Source organism: Lepisosteus platostomus, chromosome 5, assembly GCF_059453375.1.
Source record: "Lepisosteus platostomus isolate fLepPlt1 chromosome 5, fLepPlt1.hap1, whole genome shotgun sequence".
In the NCBI taxonomy this organism is placed as follows: domain Eukaryota; kingdom Metazoa; phylum Chordata; class Actinopteri; order Semionotiformes; family Lepisosteidae; genus Lepisosteus; species Lepisosteus platostomus.
Window position 1 is genome coordinate 56,363,116 of NC_142615.1, and position 27,185 is coordinate 56,390,300.

General features: G+C 42.7%; 1 long non-coding RNA gene and 2 other non-coding genes across 3 annotated transcripts; 2 read left to right on the top strand and 1 right to left on the bottom strand.

Moving 5' to 3' along the window:
* Positions 1 to 6,182: 6,182 nt before the first annotated feature.
* LOC148669895 (uncharacterized) lies at positions 6,183 to 7,158 on the bottom strand. Its single transcript, XR_015936972.1, has 2 exons — positions 7,043 to 7,158; positions 6,183 to 6,481 (listed from the first exon to the last, which is right to left on the bottom strand). It is a non-coding gene; the product is annotated as an uncharacterized LOC148669895 (long non-coding RNA).
* Positions 7,159 to 23,218: 16,060 nt separating this feature from the next.
* Positions 23,219 to 23,290, top strand: trnaa-ugc (transfer RNA alanine (anticodon UGC)). Its single transcript has one exon. It is a non-coding gene; the product is annotated as a tRNA-Ala (tRNA).
* A 1,316-nt stretch (positions 23,291 to 24,606) lies between these two features.
* Positions 24,607 to 24,679, top strand: trnak-uuu (transfer RNA lysine (anticodon UUU)). The gene has a single exon. It is a non-coding gene; the product is annotated as a tRNA-Lys (tRNA).
* Positions 24,680 to 27,185: the final 2,506 nt, after the last annotated feature.

Sequence of the window (27,185 nt, forward strand, 5' to 3'; positions counted from 1 at the left end):
ACAATTGTTGTTGTTGTTGTTGTTGTTGGGTTTTTTTTTGCTCAAGTATTTTTATAAGTTTAATTTCCAGTTCTGTTAAAAATAAAACTTAACTTTACTGGTTATTAGTCGGTGTCTTTTGTAATGATTTAGCTATAATGATGTCTGCTTATTCATCTGGAGTGTTAAACAAAATTAATGCTGCAATAATACAGTAGTGTTTAATTTCAAATGCACAGCTGCGATTCTCATTTGTTTCATGACTAATTATAATTGGGTATCTCATTAATAACTATGTCACCTCATCAGGTGAATTATAGCCTAAATGCAATTCTTAAATTAAAAACTAACTGATTTGTTAGGAAATTTAGTTTGAATTTAAATGAGAAACAGAAAAGTAATTGAATATTAATGTGGCCTACATATTATTCTACTAATCGGAAGTGTTCTGATGTACAGTCCTCTCCAGTTCGGGCTAATTAGTACAACAAGGCCGAGCCCTTAGAACCAGATTAAGCACAAGTTGAGCTGAGCTCAAACTTTGTTCCACATGTTTTTTGCTGAAATTGAACTCGGAGCAGATGATCTCCAGAATGTACCATACTAACTTAGTACGCGGCTGTGTTTTAACTCGGGAAGTCCATTGCATTTGACCCTATGGGTTTCTCTGCATACACTACCATAAGGGAGGAATGGTGAGTTAGAGGGAGGGCACCAGTTTGGTTTATCAAGAATTCACCAGACTGAGTAGAACTACAGATCCAACCATTCAAAATGTGCAAGGTATGCTGCAGTAAATCGCAGTGCTCGTTCCGCAAAGAACTGTAGGATACCGCATGATGTATCGAAGTAGGGTGGAATATCTTGTTAAACCACCAGGTGGAGCTATGAAAGCTCTCATGTGCAGCATTTGGGCTCTTGCCAGAAAACACTTGGTTTTGAATCCCTGTCAATGCTGAGGGACAATCTTTTGTCCATTACAGAATTAAACAGTCTAAACGGTATATCCAATTTAATAACTTTAAGCTTTATATAACATTGATAAACATTAAACTGGTTAAAAAGTACACTGATGTGTTATAGAGGACACAATTTGTGTATTGCCTCTTACATTTAAAAAAAACATTCATTTTAATGTGATATGAAAGATAAATAATGAATAACATTGGATAGGCTGTAAACTCAAAATATTACTGTAGTCCACTTTCTTTCTAAACATCTGCATCAATTTGTCTCATTCGCCCATGATTACTTAAACATTTTGCCTGCCCTTTTCACCTATAGCTTTGTTTGAACCCAGCTCCTGGCATGAGTTTTCCTTTAACAAAAACATTTCTTTGAAAAACTAAAATAGTAAATTATATTGATTTGTTGCTATTTCTAAACACAACATGTTCAAAGTTAAGTGATTTATTAATAACAACAACTAATAATTTCAAACTGCTTCTATTCTAAAATTGTATTTTGTTTGGGGTGATTTGTCACTGTTTTCACAAACTTGAATTTATTAAACATCTGAGATAGGGTGTTCTATACCTCTGTTTACTTTCTGAAACTCCATAGATATTTCCTGTTTTCACACAGATAAGAATAAACTTTAATGGGATACGGAAGCTATTAATAATAAATGACATTGGATGGTCTAAATGGAAAATATATAGAGGGGACATGTTGAGTCTTTTCTTTTCAGCTTGAAATTAACTTTTGCCTACTACTGTATATTCCATTGCAGCCAATTTAATGCGACGCAGCTCCATACTTCTCACAAAGTCTAGGCTAGGTGTTACATCCCACTGTGTTTATGTAGATTAGACAGTTCTACGGGGGGAGGGGAAGGAACTTTCAGTTTTCTGGTGTCATTGTTGGCCTTTAACATAAGGCAACCAGGAATCAAATGTCCTGTTTTTTCTTAAGTTGAACAAAGACGTGCCACATGCAGATGGTGTGATATTGTATACTTTTAAAGCTACTACAGTATAGCTTGTGGGAAATACATTTGTCCTGTATCAAAGTTTAACTTGTTCAGAGCACCCTACATTACAAACTGAGTGACTTCAACAGTATCAACGGCTAAAAGCAACATGTCAAAATGTTCCCAAAATAATAAGAAGTGAACGAGTTGAGGATTCGATAATAGAGTAATCATAACAATAACTCCCGAGTTGTTTCATACAATCCAAATGAAAGAAGGACACTTAAATAAACATGAAAAGACTATTTTTTCATTGACGAAAAGTAACGTCACACTCTCTCTTGTTTAATCTGATTGTTTTATTGCTGCACAGACTAAAACCAGAGAGAAATAGCACCTCTTTCTTTGAAGCATTTTGTTTATCCTATCATGTATCAGTTTCCAATCACACAAAGTAAGTTTTGAGAATCTCCAATTTACCATGCCTATGCGTTCGCGGAGAATGCAAGGCAAGGCCCTTTTGCCTCTGGACCAGTCAACATTTACGGATGTGGTTCACTCCCAGTCACAAAATTACAAAACAGAAGAGCGGCGTAGTGGTCGGCTCTGGCTGTCCCCCCGTGCCGACACACTGCACATTCAATCCCCCCTCCTTCCCTTGACTGATGGGCAAAAGGTGGACATTTGGGAGAACTGTACGTGGCATTGGCATCTGTGAGTTCTGCTGTGTAGATGGTGCTTCCTGAGGGGAGAGAGACAGTGGGGACGGCACCAGCCAATTCATTAGTGGTGGTGAGCAGAGAGGACAGGATGGAGTGTCCTAAGGTGGTGTGTGCTCTGCTGGGGGTGGAGGGTTGTGTGGAGACACGCATTGCACCAGGCACAGCAACCTGTGTGGCAGAGAGGGGCACTTTACAGGAGATGAAGGTCTGTTTGGAGACGGCTGACACCCTAGTGTTTGACTGCTGGAACATATGGTCTCCGTCTTCTGCATCTTTAGGAGTGGCTCCAACCTCCAAATCCTTCCAAGCAATGAGCCGTACTGCTCCCGCTGCTGTTGTAAACACTCCACACAGGTGCTCTTGCTCTTTTTACAGACTAGCACCCTGGCCAGTGGCCGAGAACAGAGACGCACAGCCTGTGGCAAAATAACAGAATCCACGTAAATAATGTCACACAGGAGTATTCATCAGTTGCAGAAGAGACGTCAAAATCTTTTTTCATCCATCTTACCACTTTCTTTTTTACTGTTCCTATAGTCTTTGAATATCGTTTCGTGTGTGCTGGATTTTCCTGAAGAACAGGCTGTGAAAAAAACATTTATAATAAATTATACATTCTAACACAGAAAAAAATACCTTGGATTTTGAAATATAATCTGGTATTTCAAATGAAGCCCCTTCGCACTTTGCAGGCCAGAGCAGCTGAAGCATGACGTCTCTTCCTGTAAAAAGTCTTTACCGAGACTCTAAATATCTGTCTTTCAGTTTGAAGCGGTACAACAGATTCCAGGGCACATTCGTTCTTGATTCAGAATATATATGAGTGTTCTAATGGTTAAAACTGTTTACATGAGGTACAAACAGTAACATTTTCATTTCGAGAAGAAAGCCAGTCTGTGACCATTTCCCAGAGTGCACATTGTCAGGAACACCAAACCCACAGTGCCAGACATTTTTTTGACCATGCATGGATATTCTTTTGTCCATATCTTAGCAATGGAAACACAGAAAGCCTTCAAACAAAATGCATTTTAAAGACCACGACTTGTGAAAGTTTTTACACCCTCTACATCAAACTATCAGTGAGCTAATTATCTTTTATTAAAGATAATTTTTTTCTGTTTTTTCATCGATGTGTAACTACGCACTAACTGGAACCCGGGGGACCGCTGTGTACACACTTTCACCACGCGAGAAATACTACTCAATACAGCTTTGTGTGAAAAACCCATATATCACTATAGGAAGCAGGACAGCGCAGTCTCCAATTATCCAGACTGTAAGCATGGGAATAAACCTTTGGCTGATTTCTGAAACCCTTTCTTTATGTCTTGTTTTAATTCTGGTAAGGGTCAACTATATACACAATCCTGCTGACAGCAGAAAACTAAGCAGCTTATTTAAAACAGCTCCCATGATGTTCAAACCGACTTTTTACACAGAAGAGTGATACAGCTTTGCGTTCTGAATCTCATTTTCTCATGCTTTTATTTAATGTGGCACTCTGCGCTGGGATGGGGTATGCTGTTCACAAACCAATAGCATTTAAACCACAGCACCCACAATGCTGCAATTAAGTGTTTTACACACTAAGGAGGTCCTCTGACCTTCCCAAGCCTTGCTTTGGGTTGTGAAACCTTTTATATATATTTATTTTAATATGGCACCATTTGACATGCAATACACTGAGACAGTGGGGTCTTCTTCATGACTCGATAGCTTTTTAAGCACAGCACCCACAATGCTACAACCAAGTGTTTTACACACCAGAGAGCCCCCCTCACCTTATACAACCTTGCTTTTGGTTGTGAAACCTTTTTTTATTTTTTTATGATTAAACATGCAATACACTGGGATGGGGGGTACTATTCATGAGTCAAAAGCTTCATCACAACATCTGAAAATTTTAGATTTGACATTCTTTTTATTTCACATGTTTTCTTTTAGTTTTGTCCTAATTTTAAATAAGCTGTATCTGTAGCAAATCACAATGAAGGTGTGGTATGCAGTCTTGATAATGTGACTGTGTAACCATCAGGTGCGAAGGAGAGAATAACAAAAAACTCTCTGGGTGTCCAAGGCCTGATGGTTGACCTCCCCTCCAGGTCCCGGCTGTGTATGACAAGCAGTTACTAGAAACAGTTCACATGCACCACCATGCAGATTGACACGGTGAATTCTATTTCCTGTATTATGTCAGGCTAGATATTAATGTTGAGTATGTCCCATCCACTGGGTTGAGCAGTACAGGATCTTGAGTTTTGTAGGGACTCATATCAGCTGGGTTCCTTGCTTCAGAAATCCAGGAGGATCCCTTGTCATGCGGAACAGAGCTCAATATCAACCAAAGGCACCGAAGAGAGAACAGTGGCAGGCATGGTGTGGAGAAAAAAAAATGGGTTAGACATAGAAAAAAACAATTGCAACGTGGTTGTCTACTTACCCACTTGATATCTGTTTCTACACCTCCTAAAGAATTAGATCACTCGGGATAAAGAGGACTACAGCGACGATGTAGAAGACTACAACATTGTTAAATATGCTTGTAGGTATGGGGCATCCTTAATAAAGTCTGACATATTTCACATTTTAGGGGCTGTGTGCCTAAATGCTCTGCTACCTGCTTGCTATTGTTAACGTAATCTGTTCATTGATCTAGGTGGCATCCTGCAAATGCCATAATCTTACTGGAAGAAAAGGATCACTTTGGTGTCTAGGCTGTTCTTTTTTGTGAGTCTCCAAGCCTGGAGATGTACATGGTATGATATTGAAAGTCAGTGGGGTTCGGACTTCGATGATGTGATTGTGTTTTATTGTTTTGGTTAGACTTATTTTAGCACTGTGTCATGTCTGAAAGGTACCGTAGAGATGGTACTATTTGGGTAACCTAATAATAAGGAATCATACTAGATACACCTCTATTTGATAGAAGCCAGTTTTCTTTGATCTTTCTTACAACGGAGTGGAATAAATCATGTCATGGTGATATATTGCTGATTTAGAATTCTTTGCACTACTACTTTGATGTTAACACTGTGTAGTAATCATATTTAAAAGGGACTGTGTTGTGTTATGATTAACTTTTTTACTGTTTTCATATGTACTTTGTTTGGTTTCTGTCAATAGATAACAAATGGTTTCTAGTGATTTTTTTGTGTTCTAGTGTTTTTCATTATTTTTTCGAAAAGTGTCTGAAAGTTTGAAAGTCATGGTCGTGCCTTTATTTCTATATTATAGGAAAGAAACCTAGTAATTGATGTGATGCATCCATATCTAATCATCATCCTTTTAGCACTGTGCCCTGTCTGAAGGTAGATAGAGTACTGTTTTGGAAACCTAATAAAAAGGAATCACCCTAGATACACTTCTATTTGATAGAAGCCATTTTTCTTTGATCTTCTCACAACGGAGTGGAATTTCTTGATTAATCTATCTTACTAGGATGGATACAATTTTATCTGGAAATCTTTCACATAAATCATGTCATGGTGACATACTGTCGTTTTACATTTCTTTGCACTACTACAGTGATGTTAACAGTGTGTAGTGATCATATTTAAAAGGGACTGTGTTGTGTCATGATTAACTTTTTTACTGTTTTCATACAGACTTTGTTTGGTTTCTGGCAATAGATAACAAATGGTTTCTAGTGATTTTGTGTTCTAGTGTTTTTCATTATTGTTTGGCAAAGTGTACGAAAGTTTACTCTTACCCAAGATAAATTTTTGGGGGGATATTGAAACTTGTACTTACGTGTCTTTTGGAGGTGAATTCTGCTGAGAACACGTTGACAGTCTTCTTGAGTTTCCAGCATGTCTTTTATGTAATGCTCGGGAGTAGGGGGTGGATGCTCACTCATCAACAGTGCCTGAAATATAAAACCGTAAGAAGGGTTACGAACTGCAAAGGATCCAAGGAGTATAAATGGGTCACAAATCAAGATCTAGGTATTTGCACAATTTGCCAGATCTCTCTTAATCAAACTCCTTTTTTCTTACTTTGTGTTTTTACAGCAAGACGTTATATTGTTTCTGTGCTAAATGGCAAGCTCTTTTAGGTGTTCATGGTTGTGTCTTTGTTTCTATACTATTGGAAAGAAACCTAGTAAGTGATTTGATGCATCCATGTCTAATCATTAATCTGACACAGTAATTCTATCTTTGAGATGCCTGTGTCATGTAATAAATTGCACAGATTATCAGTAATCTTTTATGTGTGCCTTCTTTGGTGTGTTTTTTGAAAAGTTATCTCTAATTTATAGAACCATTAATGCCAGAAGACAAGCCTGCAATCCTTCTTAACAATAACAAACAATTATAACGTCCACTGAAATATGTCATCCTACTGTATGTTTCTGCTGAATCTAAAACTACATGTCCTGCTTAAAAAACCCTTTCATAGTGATAGTTTGCATGCAGAGCATACTCACCAAACTGGGGTTGGCAAAATGTACATATCCATGTTACTTCATTCTTTGCGCTTTCATACTCTTCTTTTGAGATGCACAATTCATGGAACCAGTTTTCACAACTGTCACACTGAATCTACACAGATAGTAAACCTTATATCAGTTCAGCTATCACATTTCACTGGCATGTTTTGTTATTATGTGTGTACATTACACATACAGATAGAGATGATGTTCACTTACCCAGTTTGTCTGCCACACCGGTGTTTCTCCACACATCAGACACATGTCCTGGAGAGGAGCTATAATAAACATGCCAAATAGATTGATTTTTCCAATGTTGTAATCTACTGATCATTGTTGCACAATTGAAGACAGTTTGATAGAGACCTTTTCATATGCACTTTCCTGATTAGGTGTTCTACTGCTTCTTAAACTGCACATTGTCATGTCTCAGAATACTCCTGTCAACACTTTTTTGGGTCAGCGTGTGTAGCTATGATTTTAAGGCGGCACATGATAACACAGCTATGTTCAACTTGTTTCACTATGGGCAATTTAGACCCACACTTTTCCTAGACTATGGTTGTGTCAACCACGATGAAGGCCAAAGTGCCATTGAATTTTAACTGTGTGAAATGTGATTTAATTAACTTTTCATCTCTGTGTTATATAGTACAAAAAGAACACCCAAATGAGTTCTGCATATAAATAAATTGAGAATCTTTTTCATTCAGACTTGTTACAGAGACAGAACATGCTTCAGGAAAACAACATACTCCAATAAACGTAGGCAATGAGGATCAAATGATACAATACCTGAAGCTTCAAGAATTCTGATTGACGGGTCTTCCTGCAACTTTCTTATTTCTTTGGCGCTGCTGTTTATTTCGATGTATGTTGGAATATCCGGGAAATTGTTCATGATGTCTGCGCCCATCTAACAGAAAAAAGTTTGTCACAATTATTTACCTAAAAATCTCTCATACAATAGTTTTGAGACAGTCCAAAATTTCAGCGTGGAAAGGTTATGCTGACCTGCAGCACAAAGACTCCACAGCTTGAGGCATCTGCTTGCCTGGTGTGACCAATCACGCTTGGGTGCAAGTTGATATTCAACTAGTCTTCTTTTTCCAAGACGTTCCTTCTCAGCTTGAAAAAGTCCCTGTGAATCCAAACAATAGGTTATTGATAAATGAGGAAATATTTGTCATGCTGAATTTGAACCTGAAATGTGTGTGTGCCCATGCAGAGTTTCACCACGAAACCAATGCTTGATTTCTTACCTGAACCTTTTTGCCGCTGCAGTGGAGTCTGCCATCTTGTCACTCCCCATAGGGTCGACCACAAAGACTTTCTGGGATGGAGCATACAGATACTGCAAGAAACAAATGGCCCGTCATCAGACATGAAGTTGCATTTAATGTGGGGCAAGACACACAGGCAGTTTCAGGAATTTCATGTTGTGAAAACAAAAGTTTTTTATATATATATAATATTTATATATTATTTTACATTTAATATTTTGCAAACCTCGGCAAAGACAGTCAGAAAATGACCTAACAGTACTTTTTTTCCTACATGACACTTTGACCTGCTTGGTTGTCTGTTCATTGCACAGCAGTATTCACAATAATAACTTAGGAAAAGTGCACTGTCACCATTGCCTTACACTCACTATCCATGTCCACCTTTTTTAACAGGAGAGGAACACATACATTGTGACTGTAATTGTTTTAGATGCAACAGGGATAATCACTTGAACTGTGTAATGGTTCCAAGTGTAATTATAAACCTATGCTGTTTTGGATTACCTGCACCACACTTACCAACAATTTCCAATGGGCACCAGTGTTAAAAAAGCTAATAATGGCTTCGTAGTGTTCAGAGTTGACCTGTAATGAAAAGAATGACAAGATTAGCACAACAGGTTGCCTCACATGGATGATGTGCTACCTTTGAATTTTGATTTCTGACTATAAAGGTAGTTTTTTTTAGGCATCACCATGGGCACAGTTGTGTCCTGTTCTGATTGCTTGTGGCTCTCCTTGTTTCTCTATTGATAAAACAATTATTAGTTAGTAGAAAAACCATGTTTGCCCCTCACCAATGTAATCCATCAAAATTTGTGTTTGATGTCTTTACCTTGAACAAACGTTGTCTAGCCATGAGCTCTCTATTCCCACTCATGATTACCCCAGTTGTGTAGTGGTTCATTAGGAAAGCCTTCTTCCCCAAGTCCATGGATTCTTTAACTACTTGAAAGTAACACTCAATGGTCTTATGGAAAAAGCAAACTGTCACGGATGTCCAAAGGGACTAACCGTGGGGAGCAGGAGAGCGGAAAAAGACCCATATGCGTAGCGGCGAGACGGGAAAAAGGCCCGGGCTCATAGTGCAAAGAGTTCAGGAATGCCGTATAGAAACCTATGCCCTCAGGGAGCGGACGTGGGGCGCCCTGGTGCTAGGCGGGTCTCAGGACATCCGAACGTCAATGCTGAGTGAGGACAGAGTGCAAGACCCGGAAATATATAGCCCAAGGGAAAGAGAGGGACAGGAAGGACAGCAGACCAGAAACTAGGGACAGGACAGAGAAGGAGCGCCCTCTGGCTGCAGAGGGCGTGACACAAACACAATTGAAGATGTGATTTCACACACCCACACACATTTGATTGGACAAAGCTCAGAAACCTTAACAAGTGCATGCAATCAAACACTTTCATTTTACCTCGCCTATGAGCCACTCATCTGGTTTCAGAGACACAAACTCCGAGTGTCTGAGAATATATGTGTCTGCACTGTGCATGGATGGCAAAACTGCAACCACTAATTCACTCGGATTGATGTTCCAAAGGGCGTGAACCTAAAAAAAGATTTACCAAGCCAAAAGCATACACAAGGCAAGCCAAAAGATCACTGGAGCTAACAATGAAAATTGAGATAACGCACCAATGTCAACAAGTATAACAAGTTAGAGAGAAATGACAAAGAACACCTACATTAGTAGAAGAGGACATTCATAAGCTCTGGAAAAGAAGTAAATGTCCACACAGAGAAATATTTGGAATACAAATCCTACCTTCTTTCTGAAATCTGTTTTCTCTTTTATAAGTTTTGAGATGGGGCGTGCATCACAGTGTGGTGTGATCACTTCAGTCATGCCCACGACAGCTTGCTTGGGTGACACTTTCCTTTCTTCTTTTTGCTGCCATTCTTTACATTCTGTGGTTCCTGCTTTCCCCTGCTGTACTTGCAGGCTGTTGCTGTCATCTGGTGATTTTTCACTTGTTTCGATATTTCTTTTGCTAACTTTTTTTTCCTGTTCTCTCATTTTTTGGGGGATTGGAATTTTCTGTGGTGCGCTGTAGAATTTATTTTTTGTTTCTATGCCTACACCTGGTGCTCTCTTTGCCCATTGTTCCTGTGCATGTTCATGACGTGTCTTAGTGGTGATCAATGGTGCCATCAAAACCTTTCTGGGGAGATCATTTTGGATTATATGTTCTCTGTACCGCCCTAGAGGGATTTTCTCATTATCGTAATAAACTCTGCTGGCCTCAGTTTCCTCCTGTGCTGAAGTATTGATTGCTTGACAATGCAAAACCAGGTCTCTACATGACAGTTAGTGGCTCTTGTTTGTGCTACCTCTGACATTGATATGTCTTTTTTGCTGTATGAAGCATATCTTGTCAGGTCACCCAACAAAATTCCACTCCACAGTGGAAATAATGCCATGTATCTTTGCAACAGAAATCTAATTATGTCTTCACAGAAATAGGGGTTCACATTGTGTTGTGTCCCATAGTCATCATGTCCTTGAGCTGATATGCTGTCTTCATAAATACCTTTGAACTCCACAGCGAAAGGAGAGCGGCCCAGGCTGCCTCTCATTTTTGTGTATAGTACCTCATCTGTGTCTTTGACTTCTGCTTCCTTTTCCATCTGGTCTGGTATCGTTGTTTGAGTAATGTAAGCATTAAGGAGGCAGACACTAGATTGGACTTCAGTTGTGAACCTCCTGCTTGAGAGTACAATGCACATGTGTTTGAAAACATTTCTGGCGACACTCAAAGTTGTGCTGTTTTGCAGGATGGCAAAGGAAAATGTTGCAAAGTCTCACAGTCCTTTGTCTGTTGTTTTTTTCCTAATTGCTTGAGAGACAGCCTTTATGACATGGGCAGAGCAAAGGTGCAGAAAAGTGAACATCTGAAGTTCTGTGTACTTAAGTTTGCCTTGGGAGACTTTCATTGCACAATTTAAGTATGCATGGATGGTGTCCCCATTGAAGGCAAAAGAAATGCACTGTGAATCAGGGCCCAGCTGAAGCCAGTTTCTACATGCTGCTGTTACGACCCCAAGTGTCTAGGGGTAAAGGGGTGTAACATTTAGGATAATTCTTTTGGAAGTAGGGGGGTTTTGGTGAGGGACAAGGAAGCGTGATAACAAGGGTAAGGAACTAGAGTGGTGCCAAAGGAAAGAAAATAACAAACAAAATGGAGCTGGCTAGGAAAGTGAGGGAAAGCTAATCTGACTACAAAAGAAAACCCGAAACACACGGTCTTCGGCGTCTTCAACACCCTAGCTGACCTGCACTGACTACCCAAAACCATACAAGACAAATGGCACTCACCCGTACTAAACTAGTGTACTAATACAAAATCAACTAAGTGTGTAAGTGTACCCAACAACCTAAACTAACCTTATATACAAAAGTTCACACAAAAACACAAGTGAACCAGGAAGACAAATAAGGGAAAACAAGAGTAATAAACACGAGCAGGGCACAAAAGAACACAAAAGTTGAACATGTAACACTGGGGCAAGGTAATGACAAAACAAGGATGAACACACAAACAAACGAAAGCACAAAGAAACAACCAAAAAAAAAACAACAAAACAACAAAGCCGAAGCTATACGAAAATACACACACAAAGCAAAACAAACCAACAAACGAAGCCGAAGCAATAACCAGAAGCGAAGTGATAACCAAAACCAAACGGGACCGAAGTCAAACGAAAGGCCTCTCCTTGCTGAAAACCTCCATGTTATATGCTGAATAAGATGAGTTCTGATTGGCTGAGAGCTAATTGATGATGACATCAACTGAAAGTGTGGTGTGATATTGAAACAGTGGTGTGATGGTGGGCCAATGGGGAAGGGAGAACAAACAAGGGTCAGCAGTGTGGACTTAACAGAAAGAACACACACTGGGACATAACAACTGCACTCTCTTGGTAGTACATGTCGAGATGTCAAACATGAATTTCCGGAGCCAACGTTCTATATTGACAACTGTGCGGTCATTTTTCAACATTTCAGACTGATAATGGAGGCTTTCTTTTTCCACCTCCAGGTAATGTAAGACTGTAGTACATAATTCTTTTGTTCTCCGATGGAGTTTTTCTGACTACCCCTCCTGTCGCAACCCGGTAAAGGCTGACTTTCTCCTTCATCTTTAGATGGGCAATAAGAATTCGCATACTATGTTCTGTGTAAAGACAGGCAGCTATGTGTCTAACTGCAAAATCTGTACATATCCTGGAAAATGGACAGTGTCGAAGTCACATTCTTTCATTAATTTTTGTGTCATATGTAATTCAATCACCGTATCATAGTGAAGGCGTTTCTTTGACCACAGGTCTGGCCTCATACTCCTCTGTCCTCCTTTAACATGTGGCATTGCCAACAATCTGAAAAATAGAAAACGCATCTGAATGAAGTGGAAACAAAATTGAAATTCTATGTCCAATGGATGTTAATAGTGTAGGAGTGCAACAGATGTACAAGTCCATTAAATGTTTTTATTTCTGTTTAATTTTTGAATGACGCTATATTTTGATATAGCATCAATCGCAAAACAGCATTCTGTCACTGTCACGACCACCACCCAGCGGAGATCAACTCACAAAAGAACTAACCAGTACCAGCAGCAGGTTAATAATAACAAGTGCCGCCGCAAGTGTTAATCCATCAGCACACACTCTACTGTGCAGCAGGCAGCACTATTTTAACCATCCAAACCCTCTTCCCGCTGCTTGGTATTGAGTCTTCTCTTTGAGAGCTCTACCTCGTGTTTACTCTGAATCTTGCTTACTGGTTACTGAACTCCCTTTTGCCTCTCGATCTTGGACCACGCCTGACGTTCTGGATTGTTCACCTGTCTCAATAACTACTTGCTCCTGCGTCTGCACATGATCTGCATACCTTTCACTGAGGATTCCTGACAGTCACCACATAAAAAAACAAGAAAAGAAGTATGCGTTTCTTGGAAAAAAATATCCGCAATTTTTTTTTTAAGTCTTCTCTTTTCAGCATGGAATAAACTTGTTCCTGGGAGATTACCATGTGTTAACAAGATATGATCCCTATATTGGCCATATATAATTTCTTGCATTAGGAACTAATGTTTTACAGACCCCAGCTTGCTCTCCATGAGACACACAGAGAGGTAGAGAAACTGGGGGTTAGAGTACAGGGTCATTCATTTATACAGCACACCTGCAGCAGTTGAGGTTAAGGACTTTGCTCAATAGCCCAAAGGAGTAGAATTCCTCTGCCACCCATGGGATGTGAACCAACAACCTTCCAGTCACAACTGCAGATCCTTAGCCACAGAGCCACCACTTCGCCTAATGTGCCAATTCTTTAAAATTAGTCCAAAAATAGCTGTTGTAAATAACATCAGTGGCTCTTGAAGAGTACAAACAAAAACAGAGACAAGTTAATAAACTTGGAATGACTACTCTGGAAAGACAAAAGATAGTGTTTCTGGTTGTTGTCTTTTAATTGATCCGCCACCAAAACATTAATCCTCATCAGTCAAACAAGTCCATGTGATGAAAACCATTGTGCTCTTTAATGGTTTTTCATGGATGTGCATCTGTACTAAGTTGTTTTTTTTTACTCATCAGCTTTTGGATTATTTGATTTTTAAGAACTTTATTTTCTTTTCACAAATAAATACAGGGAATCACAAAATAGAAAGCTTTACATTAATATACATACAGTTACATTAAAACAGTATATATGATCACATCTCGTTAAGTTTTGACGTGGTAACAGTTACATAACAACAATTTCTCTTGTTCCGCTGAAAATCCCATTATTTACTTTAACATGATAATGTTTTCCACAGCTTCTTGAGATACATAGTCCTATGGAGTCTATTTACCACAGGTTTTCTGCTCTGAGGATCTCTGAGGTAATAGTTCTCTTGGGTGATGAACAGGGCCAGGCTACCTGCTGCCTTGACTGGGACCTCGATGCCTTTGAACACCCCCAAGTTCCTCACTCTCCACAGGGTGTCTTTCCCACTGTTTACCACGGTGCAGATCCTGTCAAACACGTCAGGAGGAAGTTTGACAGGAGAGATGGGTCACAGTCTCCTCCTCACCGCAACCCACTCTAACACAGCGAGGGCTGGGGGTGAGGCCCCTGTGGTACAAGAAGGTTCGCACTGGTAAGCACTGGTGGACGACACTCCAGGCTACGTCTCTGTGAATGTTGCACAGAAGCTTAGAGGATGTGTGTTTCCACACATTCCGTGTTTTGTTTAGGCTGATGTTAAAATACCCACAGGGGTCTGCCTATTATTCTGGGGTGCAACGAAATCTTCCAGTTTTTGGACGCTGACATCTCGGAGGGGAATATGGCCAATTGGGTGAGATCTTAGAAAACTTTTAACTGTCCCATAAATTGCAGGGCATGTGTCAAAGAGTGGGACATCCAGCTTGGGTCTGACACCCCACACTCTGAACACCTCCCTACCTACCCAGAGCCTGGAAAAATAAGTCCAGGTACGCGCTGCAGGTGCTGTTGCAAAGCCTCTCAGCACAGAGGCCAGAAAAATGCACAGCAGCTTCGTAGCAATATCAGGGACAGACTTCCCCCCTGAGAGTAGCGGCCTGTACATTATTTCCCTTCCCTTTCCTGCTTCCCCCACATAGAAATTGAAACATCAATCTCCTCAGCACCACCGCAACACGGTGTGGGATTGGGAAGGTAGAAGCCAGAAAATTCAAGACAGGCAAGAGCTTGGCTTTGATGACCAGCACCTTCCCTGTCATGGTGAGGTCTCGGTCCTTCCATTGCATCACTTTTTTGTTTAAGATAGGCAATTTGTTCTGCCAATTTACTGTTCCCATCTCTTCTCCAAAATACACCCCCAGGACCTTAATTCTCTTCTCTTGCAGCCTGAGATCATGTCTTCTTTTGGCTCCCTCCAGTTCTGATAAAAAATCTCACTCTTTGATTTATTAATTTTTGCGGAGGAAGCCAAAGAGAAACGATCACAGCACTGTAGAGCTCTGCTAATTTAGGCATTGTCAGAGAGGAGCAGAGTGACGTCATCCATGTATAGAGACGTCTTTACCTCTCCTCCCCCACTTCCAGGCACTGGTATCCCATTAATGGCCTTATCCTGGCGCAAGGCACAGGCTAAGGGCTCCATAGCCAAAACGAATAAAAAGGGGGATAATGGGCAGCCCTGCCTCACCCCTGAACAGACTTCAAAGGGGCGTGATCTATTGCCATTAACCATTACTCTGCTGTTGCTACCTGTGTACAGCAGGTTAATCCACTTTCTCATGATGGGGCCAAACTTCATGTGCTCAAGTACCGATGTTAAGTACTGCTGGTTTAGGCGGTCAAAGGCCTTTTCTAGGTCTACACCTAAAATGCACAGAGGGAGGGAGCGGTCCTCTGAGTACAGACAGACATCCCTCAACAAGGCCAGGTTGTCACTCATCAGGCGTCCTGCTATCCCACAAGTCTGTTCTTTTCCTACCAGTGAGGCCACTACATTTTGTAGGTGCAGGAAAAGGGCTTTGGACAGGATCTTAGTGTCCACGCCTAACAGGCTGAGGGGTCTCCAGTTCTTTATGTCATTCTTTGCTCCTTTCTTAAACAAGAGAGAGATAGTGCCTTCTCTTAAGGAGTCAGGCAGCAATTCTGTCTTATAGCTTTCCACGAATAGGAGCAGTAGTGGATCCTGAAGCAGATCCCAAAAGGTGCAATAAAATTCTTTAGGGAGCCCGTCAGCACCCGTTTTCCCCTGCTGTAAGCTCTCCATAGCCCGTCTCAGCTCTTCTACTGTCAAATCCCTCTCAAGTACTTCCCTATCTTCTTCACTCAAAACGTTTTCTAGCTTTGAGGTAAAAAAATGAATTTCTTCATCCTTTACCTCTGTAGAGCTGTACAGTCTTGAGTAGAAGGCCTCGGTGCAGGAGAGGATAGCACTCGGCTCTGTTCTCTCTCGTCCCTCCTCATCAACTACACTTTCCATGACAGACTTGGAGCCTACCACTTTCCTGAAAAAGAAGTGAGTACACTTCTCATTTTCTTCCAAGAACTGCACTCTGCTTCTTAACAGCACTCCTCGACTACTTTCTTCGGCTATGCTCCGGATGTCCTTTTTTAAAAGGGTGATATCCTCGAGCACATGGAAGGCACTGTGCAGCATCGTGTAGAGACGCTGCAGCTGCCTCTGTTTCCTGGCTAGCACTCCTCTCCGTCTGGCAGCAGCCTTCCTTCCCTCAGCCATGAAAAAGGCCCTTGTCCTCACCTTCACCTCCTCCCACCACTCTCCTACTGACCCGTACAGACACTGCAAGGACAGCCACTGTGATAGTTTCTCCTTGTAGCAGGATACTACCCCCTCGTTCTCTAGCAGCTTTGTGTTGAGTTTCCAGAGGCCTGGGCCAAAGACAGTCCCGCCCTGGAGTTCCACTCTACACCCTAAAGCCTGATGATCTGAGAAGAAGACAGGCTGAAGAGTGACCCCAACAACTTTCACTCTCTCTGAGACAAAGCAATAGTCAATTCTGGAGCTGCTATTCCTCCCTGACCATGTATATCCTGCTGTTGTGGGATATATACGTCTATATGTGTCTGAGAGTTTAAAGTCTTGAACTAAGTTTTGCAGGGCCAGTGAGCTGGAATCCAATTTTATCGGAGAGCTAGACTGCCTGTCTGTGTGCTCTAAGATACAATTAAAATCCCCTCCCACTATCACGTCTGTGCTACATAACAATAGGGGAGAGAGTGCCTTGAGTAGCTCCACCCTTCCTCCCACGTCAGTAGGGCAATACACATTGATTAGCCGCAGGTTAACGGTCCCCCATTCCACATCCACACACAGCAACCTGCCATCTATGACCCTCTGAATACTTTTCAATTTGAATGCCCATCCTTTGAAAAGAATGGCCACACCAGAGGCTCTGTTGTTATTGTCCCCTGACCCAACAGAAGGCCCTTTATCCCATGTATCTTCAAAGCTTTTATACCTCTCTTGATAGGCTAAAGCACACTCCTGCAACATCAACACATCTCCCTCTCTCTGCTGGAGACTGGCAGACTGGCATTTAACTCTGTCATTGATACCTCTGGTGTTAAGAGAAATTATGTTTAGAGACATATTACATAAGAAAGTGGAACCAGTCTTTACAAAACACATTTCTCTTCTGTCTCACCTGTTACCTTCTTCTTTTTCTTTTTCTTCTTACCAATTTCCTGCCAGCCATCCTCTGAATGAGCCTTCATCAGGGTGGCAGCAGTAAAAGCGTTCACGGAGTCCATTTCAAGGAAGGGGGTAGAGGGAGGGGTGGAGGGGTTCCAGCTGTCCCCATCGCCATGCTCTCCTTCCTCCTCGCTCGGGGAGAAAACAGAGTCATTTTTCCTTTTCCTCAAGTCCAGCTCCTGGGAGCACTGAGGGGAAAGAGGTGCAGCCGATGCACCAGTCTCCTCTTCCCCCTCACCCACCAGCTGCTGCAGATCCTCCGTGATGGACTGGATGGAGGAGAGGAGGGCATCTGTAGCACTTGCAGAGTCTGAGAAAAGCAGCTCCGCTGAATCCTGGGCATCCTCGCTGGACCCGCTCCACCGGGGGGCCCCACACTGGCCCTTGTTCTGAGGAGCAGGAGTGGGGGAGGGGTCCTTGCTGTTCTCGGGGGTTTTCAAACCCTCGTGCTTGTCTGGTGCAGTCTGCGGTTGTGGGGGCGTAGTGGATTTCTCTTCCACCGGCCCCGGAGCCACAGCAGGACTGATCGTGGCTGGAGGCTGAGACTCTTTGTCCAACAAGGGTTCATTGTTTGACTTGTTGTTTGCTTTGGATTTTCGGGCCGGTTTGGCTGAAACAAGCACTGCCTCATCCTTTCTCATTTTGAGTTTATTGGCGTAGGCGTGAGGGCAGTTCTTAAAAACGTGTCCTTCCGAGCCACATAAATTGCACTTTGGCAGCATTGAACAGTCAGAGGCTAAATGTCCCTGTTTGCCACAGGTCTTGCAGCATTTCACAGTGCAGGATGATGCCAGGTGTCCCACAACACCACAGCGCCGACACACCTTTGGTTGTCCTATATAAAACACATAGCCATTGCAGGCACCCAGCCGGATTGTAGACGGCAGGTGCCTTAAGCCTCCATTTACGCTGTCTGATAGCAAGCGTACCTCGAATTTCCTTGCTCCTGTTTTTATACCATCAACATCTCTAACCTCAGTTCCATGGTGGACAGTGTAGTACTGGTTAAGCCAGGTATGAATGTCCACTGTCTTTGCCAGTTCCGAGAACATAACAACATGCACCGTTTTCCTCTCTCTCTGTGTCAGAGGCTGCAAGTTGATCTTCTCAAGTGCAGGAACTCAATTGCAGAAAACAATCAAACTACTCCACCTACAGAATGATCAAGGTATCTCCCCTGCCAGGTAAGTATGAGATGTACAAGCCCCTGCAAGCGGCCCGCACCCACAGCACAAATCGCGCAGCCTAGGCCAGCTCCTCGCCCCGCACGCCACCGCCCCCTGCTGGGCCCACTCTGTCGCACACTCACACGCCACACTAACACTCAAAAGTGTGGGCAAAACGAGAAAACGAGCGCGCCGTTTCCTACACATCTGCAGTCGCCATTGCGCATTCGCAGCATGTCCCGGGACGCAATTCGGCCTCATTTGCATAATACCAGACCGGCAGATCGCTACACAAGCTCGACTCGTGCTCCTGCCACACACCGAACAAACACCGGAGCCTTTTCAGCAATTTCCAAAAAACGGGCCTGCTCGCCTGCCCACAAGGCTCGGTCTCTTACCTGCTCTCCAGAGCCTGCTGTCTTCTGTGCTGTTCTCTCGGCACCGCTGCAGCGCACACAACTCCTGCAGCGCGGGGAGAAAGTTTCCACGCTCTGCCGCAGGGAAGGCTCGCTCCGTGCGCACACGTCCTTTCAATGCCAGTTAAACAAGTGCTCCGCATTAGCAGCGTCGGGGCTCCGGCATGTCGCACCTCACCTCACCTCGCACAGCCCCCTCCTTGAATGTCTGGCGGTGGGCATGCCCCGCTCTCCTCCACCTTATCTTATCCCGTGTGAGCACCGACAATGGCAACAATGCCGGGGAATGGCACCTGTAAAGTGTTAATTGGGGCACAGGAACAGCCCGTCTCGTCTCGGGGGCCGGCTTCAAAGACAATACAGCAAACACAGCGGGGCGGGGGAAGTAGACGACACGACACATGCAGGTACATTCAGCTCCGGCGGGAACGAGTCATTTGTCGGTCTTTTCAAGTGCTGGGAGCCGAGTAATCCTTCGCTTGTATCGTTTCTCCCTGGTGACTAGATCTCACCCTGCGACTCTCGACTGGGCTCACCCACGGCAGCCCAGCAGGTGTGAGCCTAGCCGGCACCCGGATGGGAGACTCCCCCCCGGAAACGCTCAGGTTGCTGCTGCTCCTGCAAGAGGTGTGACTGGGACCAGTAGGGAGCACTCACCCTGCGGTCTGTGTGGCTTTCTTATGCCCCAGCATCCTGATGGCGACACTCTGCTGCACAAACAGGCGCCGTCCTTCGGGGGAGGCGGAAAACCGAGGTCCCAACCCTCCTTGTGTCAGTGTCTCAGGGAGAGGATGGGCACTGTGAGACTGACAGGGCTGTCTGGGAGAAGCTCCTCCTACAGGTCTAGGCACAGAAGAGCTTCACCAACAGAGTCACACAGCGAACGTGATAACCGCTACACTACGGAAACCTGCAGGGGCTGCTGCTGGTGTCTTGATTGCGTTTCGGGCTGAGAAAGGGAACGATTGGAACTCGTGCCCAGTGGCCCAGCGCTGAGCTTCGCCAGTGCTATTCAGCTGCTTCCAGTATCTTTGTTGGAGTGCGCTGATTGACCGTGCTCTCACACCAGAGCCCAGCATGCCTGTCATGGATGGAGCAGGAAATGCGGCCCCACATTCTACAGCCCTCTCCACACAATCGACAAAATCGGGCTACTGAACTGGAGAAAATCTCCTCTCCAGAAAGTGCAAATATCATCTTGGAGAGTATAAATCCTATTGCCGAAGGTCAACACTGTCTACCAGAGTAACCCTCCCACCTCCTGCAGGTTTCTGAGCTGCAGCGATGATCAGTTCGTCTCACACGCGAGAGGTCCTCGGTTGAAAACATGCACCCCCTCTTCTCGTACGTTTTGCACATGATCGAGTGGTTTAAATGCGGCTCCTTCGTACATGGTGCTGATCTTTTGGAAAGCAGGAGGCAAAACTGACACGTTCCCATACCAGGAGTTGGACCCCGGCCACCTGGGTGAAAATCAGGAATCGTAACCGCTAGACCATATGGGAGCATACAGCCATGCTGTTCCGTGCGTCATGTAAGCAAACTGTAATTGCTGCCTTCATGACCTGCTTGGTGGAGAAAACACACAAGAGAGATGGCACTCAGAGTGTCGAAGGGTCGATGTATACTAGGGCTCAGTTGAAATACAACGTCAGGACTTTTCCGACTAGTGTCACACGAAGAGAGTACATCCTTCCCACCCAACTGTGTCTGTCTCGGTAACTTGCTGTGATCGTATAGTGGTCAGTATTTTGTGTTGTGGCCGCAACAACCCCGGTTCGATTCCGGGTCCTGGCAGAATAGGAGAAGTACTGCCTGCCTGGATTTTTGCTGAACGACAGAGGCCACTCCGACCTCTTCTCGGTTTTCTTCGATGACTTACTAAGGATCTTCTTCACATTCGTCCATGCAGGGGAAGCCAGTTACACCAAAGCAAACGCAGGAAAGTGCATTTCAAGCAGAGACCAGGAGGGACTTGTTTACACCGAGAGTGGTCGGAGAATGTAACAATGCGCCCAGCCCTGTTGCTGGAGCCGATTCTTGAGATTAATGAGATTTTCGGCTCACTAAGAGGCCCCCGCAGGAGGTCTGTTCGATCACAGCGCTAGGCGAATCCCCAAACAGTGTGCGTGGCGACAAAAGAAGCCGGTCTGTTTCCACCCAGGGACCTTTCACATGTGAGGCGAACGTGATAACCACTACACTACGTAAACGGTGGTAAACCCTACCCAGCGGCCCAGCACTGAGCTTAGTCAATGAGATTCAGCTGCATCCAGTGCCTTTATTGGAGTGCGCTGATGGACCGTGCTCTCTCTCCAGAGACCAGCACGCCTGTCATGGACGGAGCAGGAATGGCGGCGCCACATTCTACAGCCCTCTCCACGCAATCGACGAAATCGGGCTACTGAAGTGGAGAATTCTACAAGGCAGCGCCACATTCTACTGGGCCCGAGTTCGAAACCGGGCGGAAACAGGCTCGTTTCGTTTGTCGCCACACACACTGTTTGGGAATTCGCCTAGTGCTGTGATCGAACAGACCCACTCACCTCTTAGTGTGGCGGGATCTGAACAGTGCATGTCGCAGCGCTTCCTGCTTTCGCTTCAATGCACGTCCTGATGTACCCCAGTCTCCCGCGTGACAGGTGGGGATACTCGCCACTATACTAACGAGGAAGACATCGCTCTCTGCTTAGTGTGCAAAACACTTACTTGCAGCATTGTGGGTGCTGTGGTTTAAATGCTATTGGTTTGTGAACAGAATACCCCTATCCCAGTGCATTGTGCCACATTAAATGAACGCATGAGAAAAAGAGATTCAGAACGCAAAGCTGTGTCAGTGTTCTGTGGTCGGCCATCATGGATGTCTTAGAAGCACCAGCAGTTCACTAAACAGATAAATGCTTTGCTGGATAAGCAAAACTTGCCTGTTGTAGCATAAACGGACCGGGAAATTAAATATTCGGATCGATTCAGAGTGTGCTTTACAGCCTTCTTGTAATATTTTGATCGGCCAGGGCGCGGTCGTTTTTACAATCTGGATTATCTAAAAAAGACCGACATCAGTGTAAAAGAGCTTTCACTTTTGGGAACAGACCTTGTATTGCACATTTCTTATAGGTTTATTTTCCTGATTGCAATATATTGTGAAGCATAAAAGCCAGCTGCATAAATCTCTATTACGCGTCATTTATGAAGGCGTTTCAAATAGCAGCCTGTGCAGGATTAACGCTTTTGGAGCATGTATTATATTGTAAATAATCTTATTTAAATAAGCTTAAATTCGCATACTGTTTTTCAGACAGCGCAAACAGTCTGACCTCCTACAACTTTCTTTGCCCGCTGAGTAGATCTTAAAACAGCTACAGCCAGAGTACCACCAACGCACTTCCGAGAAGCACCTACAAATTATAACAATCCTCTCTCTCACCTACAAAGTTATGGAGACACAGACGTCCAATGAAAGCTCAAGGCTCAAATCCTTTGTTGTGATATCATTTTAATTAATATTAGCTTTGATAAGGTGTCATTTTTGCCACTTAAAGGTAAAGTCTGCTCCTTTTCTCCTGGTATAGAAAGAACGTGTTCCATCTTTGTTTAAAAACACCACTAAAAGTAAATTATTCAGCTCTACCGCCTGTGAGCATTGACAAGACATCTCAAAAGGACATATTAAATAAGAACACGATCCTTCCTGTTACCATTCCTGTGGTTGGGGCGTTGTTTCACCCTTTTACGTTAAATCATCAGTACTGCTGTTTTTCTATGCATAGTTTAATCAAGAGCACTTAAAAGATGCAAATAGCTTTCAAATAAAATAGAACTGAAAGACAGTCGAGTAAGGAGGTAGAAAAAAAGCACTCGCCGTCTGGGAATCAACCACCGTCGCCCATGTAACTGGATACAAAAATAACAGATTAATTTGTGCCCAGTCTCTTTAAGCTTCGATGCGATTATTTTTCCTTCCTTATTTCTTCATTCCTATGAATTTACTCTGTAGTAGAAGAAACGCAAAAGTGGGAAACTGCAGGCATTCTTCGTGAGTGGTGTGATCAGTGAGCATTTGCACATCTCTAAGTCTGTTCCATAGCCTTTTACATCGGAGATGTAGCTCAGTGGTAGAGCGCATGCTTTGCATGTATGAGGTCCCGGGTTCAATCCCTGGCATCTCCAGGTGTTTTATATTACAGTACTCACATCGCAGTCTTCTGTTGAGTGAGAACTCTTTGCTCGTGTTCAGAGAGAGCCAGGTTTACACAATTAAATGCAGTTTACACAATTAAGCTCGACGTGCTGCAGGGTTGCGCTGCTGTTTTAAATGTACCTCATTTAGTTCTGTTAAATCCTAAATTATTTGAACTAATAATTTAGTTCAAATTCAGGAAATCCAGAGATTGCTTCACACTTGTCGTGGCTGTTGCAGAAAACACCTGTTGAATCTCACCCGGGATTTCTTGATTGATCATTCAGCGAGCGAATCCTCCTTCTGAACTCCGCACTAAACTGAAAGCTTCACGAACTCCTCACTCCGTGTCCTGTACTGCTCTCGTGTAGATGTGAAGCACAGCCGTAAACACACCTTGAACTTTTTCCGTTTGTTAAGGAAAATGCAAAAGAGCATGACAAGTATTGATCGTATAAAATATCCATGGCACAACTCGAGAAAGTACTGAAGGACTACACATCGACTTTTGATGATTACAAGAGATTCAAGAAACACAATCGTCCGCAGCTGGGTTTGGATCCTGAACGCTAGAGTTAAAAGAACATAAGCGACGGATATGACCTATAAACTCTCTTAATTATCTTATAGTTTATAAAATAAAACAATTTCTTAATAAATTCTAACTGTTGATAGACGATTTATTGAATTTTAACAGAATCACAATTACAAACTTTTTCGGTTAAACTGCTATTCATATACTCTAATGTAAATAAAGGTTAGTGTCTTCCGGTGTGTGAGCCAATTTCTCCAAAAAATATTTGTTAGTCTGTCGGGAGGCTGTGCAGGGTGTTAAGAAATAGAATTTCTAAAAGACAGGCTCCCTAAGCTTAACATCAAGGCTGTTTTCTCTACAGAAATGCTCTTTAAATTTCAGCACTGTTGCAACTACCTTTATAAAGGGTGTGCACACATATACAACCAAGGCATTGAAAGATTTTTTGAATTATTGTTCCAAAAAATGTTCCATTTGTTTTCTTTTTAATGTTGTTGATAAAAAGATTTTATTAAATGTGAAAAAAATCTGAATGTGAAAAAAGGTCAAAATGCTATTGAAAAAAATCAGTAATGTGAGGAAAGATGGATTGTGGGAGCCCCTTAACTACCCATGTCATGCTGTATTTCTCACTCATTCTACTGGGAGTGGTGCCATCGCTTCATGATAAAGTCTGTCAGTGGTCATTCCAGACGGGTCAGGTATGACTGCTCTTTGGCACAAGAGACACGTGACTTGCGAGGATCCCGACAGTGTCGTCTTTCTTTCAGAGCCCGGATAGCTCAGTCGGTAGCGCATCAGACTTTTAATCTGAGGGCCCAGGGTTCAAGTCCCTGTTCGGGCGGTTGTGCTGGTCTTAAGTCAGTTGTGAAAGTCATTCTCAGTAGTCTCTTATCTTTCACTCTTCTAGCTGTACTGTGGTTATTTTAAATGTCCATTACTTGTATTTACAGTAGTGTATTTAGTGTTTCATTTCACAAACCGAAAATGTTCAAGTAGATCTTGTCACTCTACTCCACGTAATCATCTAAATTAAATCACAGTGAGTACTCTTGAATACGACAAGAGGAAAGGCACACTGCACATCTGCAGAACATCACGTCCGAGTTTACAGTGACAGCAGGGGTTGGAAGCGACGTAGTTTTTTAATACTCGCTCGCTGAACGATTTCTCAAGAAACCTCGTGGAGATTTAACGGGTGTCTAATAATCACGTTCAAAAAGATGACGATACGTTTTTTTTTAAATATGTAGCCTTAATGGCAACACGGTGTGAGTAGATCTTAAAGCAGCTGCAGACACAGTAGCCGTAATGGCAGCACAGTGCTTTGAGTTCAGCTTTTCTTATTTCTTCTGCAGAATCACCGGCATCGGAATATACTGATCCGCATAAGAAGCGATTTCGGTTTCTGATATTTTTTATTGAGCGCTGCTCAATAAACTTTCCTCGTACTAGTTTTTCCCATGGAAAAAAAGACATTTCCCTCATTACATGATTTCACTTTTTTTCTTTTCAACAAGTAGAAAGAAATAAAATATAATTCCGTATTGGTGGTCTAAGGCGTTGCGTTTAGGTTGCAGCTTTTCCTGGAGACCATTGTTTACATCCCACTTCTGACAAAGGAGAAACGATAAAATCCCTAGGTAGAAAGCATCTCGCATTTCACGTGTTTAATGTTAATTGTCTCAGTGGTTGCCTCGGTGAATGATGGATCTTCTCTCTTGCAGGGTGACGGCAAACTTCTTCAGAGAGGGAGTCTCCCACGCACGGCTTTTCTTCATCAAGAGCGGAGACAAAAGAAACAGACTTCAAACTGAAATTAATTACTTCTTGAGCGTTTATGACCGTCTTTAAAAAGCTGAGAGTAGGCGAAAACGTCTTTCGAAATGAGGAAATGTCTGCTGACAGTAAACAGCTCCTCTTTAGTACAGTGCTAAGTACCCCTGTTTGGTGCGCGGCAGAACGGGATACGTTTCTGTGAGAGGGCCGTGGTTTATTTTTTTAACTTGTTGAATCATATTGAAATGTTAAAGAACGGAGAGAAAATTGCTATTGACCAGGATGGCCGAGTGGTTAAGGCGTGGGATTTAAGATCTAATAAACAAATGTCCACGTGGGTTTAAACCCCACGCCTCGTAAGTTCTTGTAAATATTCTGAAGTGAGAGATAACTTTGAAGATTTACACTCTATTTAAATGTTATTTCACTTAATTTCAGTTCTCTTCACTCCCTGGGATAACTGAACTCACAATCGCATACTGAAGGCTTTACATGCATTATCTGTGATACAGCTTCTAATAAGAACGGAATGAAAGTGTATTAATAATAAATGACATTTTTTAAAATAAATGTGTATTGATAAACTTCATAATTAATAAAAGTGGTGTGACAGGAAAGCAAATTAAATATTACAATGATATTCCAAGCAACTGATGCGTAAATTCATTATGTCGCGACAATTTTATTCCCACTATAAAGGGTAATATTCTAATGTAGATCCAGTGTTCCCCTTAGTCTGCTTCTGAATGTCTTCATTTCAGTCTGTCCTCTATTTCAGTAACCTCTAGAGGGCGCAGGATTGGGTTCCTTGAAGTGAAGAACAGGTTAATTAAGGAGCTGTGGACTGATTTCTGCGGCCGAGTTCGTTGTAGTCTTAAGTTAAAGAATTCTTCGATTTTAAGAAAAAAGACAGGTATGTTTTGTGTCTCATGCCGATCCTCTTCTCGATCCAAATGAAAGGTTTAATATGATCCCTCGAGAAAGAAAAGAGTCAATTTCCACCTGTAATGATTGATGGCACACCAAACATTTTGTAATATCCCCGGAAGTGTATACAGTAGAATCCTGGTTCGTAGCTTAAATTCAAGGTAACCAAGACTAAGGAAAAGAGTTGGAAACTTGATGTCTTACTGGGATTTAAATAACCTGGAACATTTCAATACATTGTGCAGTGTGTGCGAGGAAACAGCTCCTGTTATCCCTTCGATAGCTCAGATGGTAGAGCGGAGGACTGTAGTAGGAACACCTGGGAATCCTAAGGTTGCTGATTCGACTCCGGCTCGAAGGAAGGCGACTTTTGTGTACTTTAATCAAAGACAATAAATAACTATCACTCACATGTTGATCAGAAGCTCAATAAATGATGAAGCAGAGGCTCCTGTTCCGAATTCCCTTCACGTCTGATGGTCTTGTTCTGACCGAGATCAATCTAAATTGGTGGAAGGGATTTTAACTAATCTGGTCTTTGAATTCAGGGACTGCTCTATCTGCTTTGTAATTCAAAAATAGATACCAATGTCAAGTTTTTTGTAGATAAAGTGTTGTCTGTTTTCAAAAGTTAGGCACTTAAT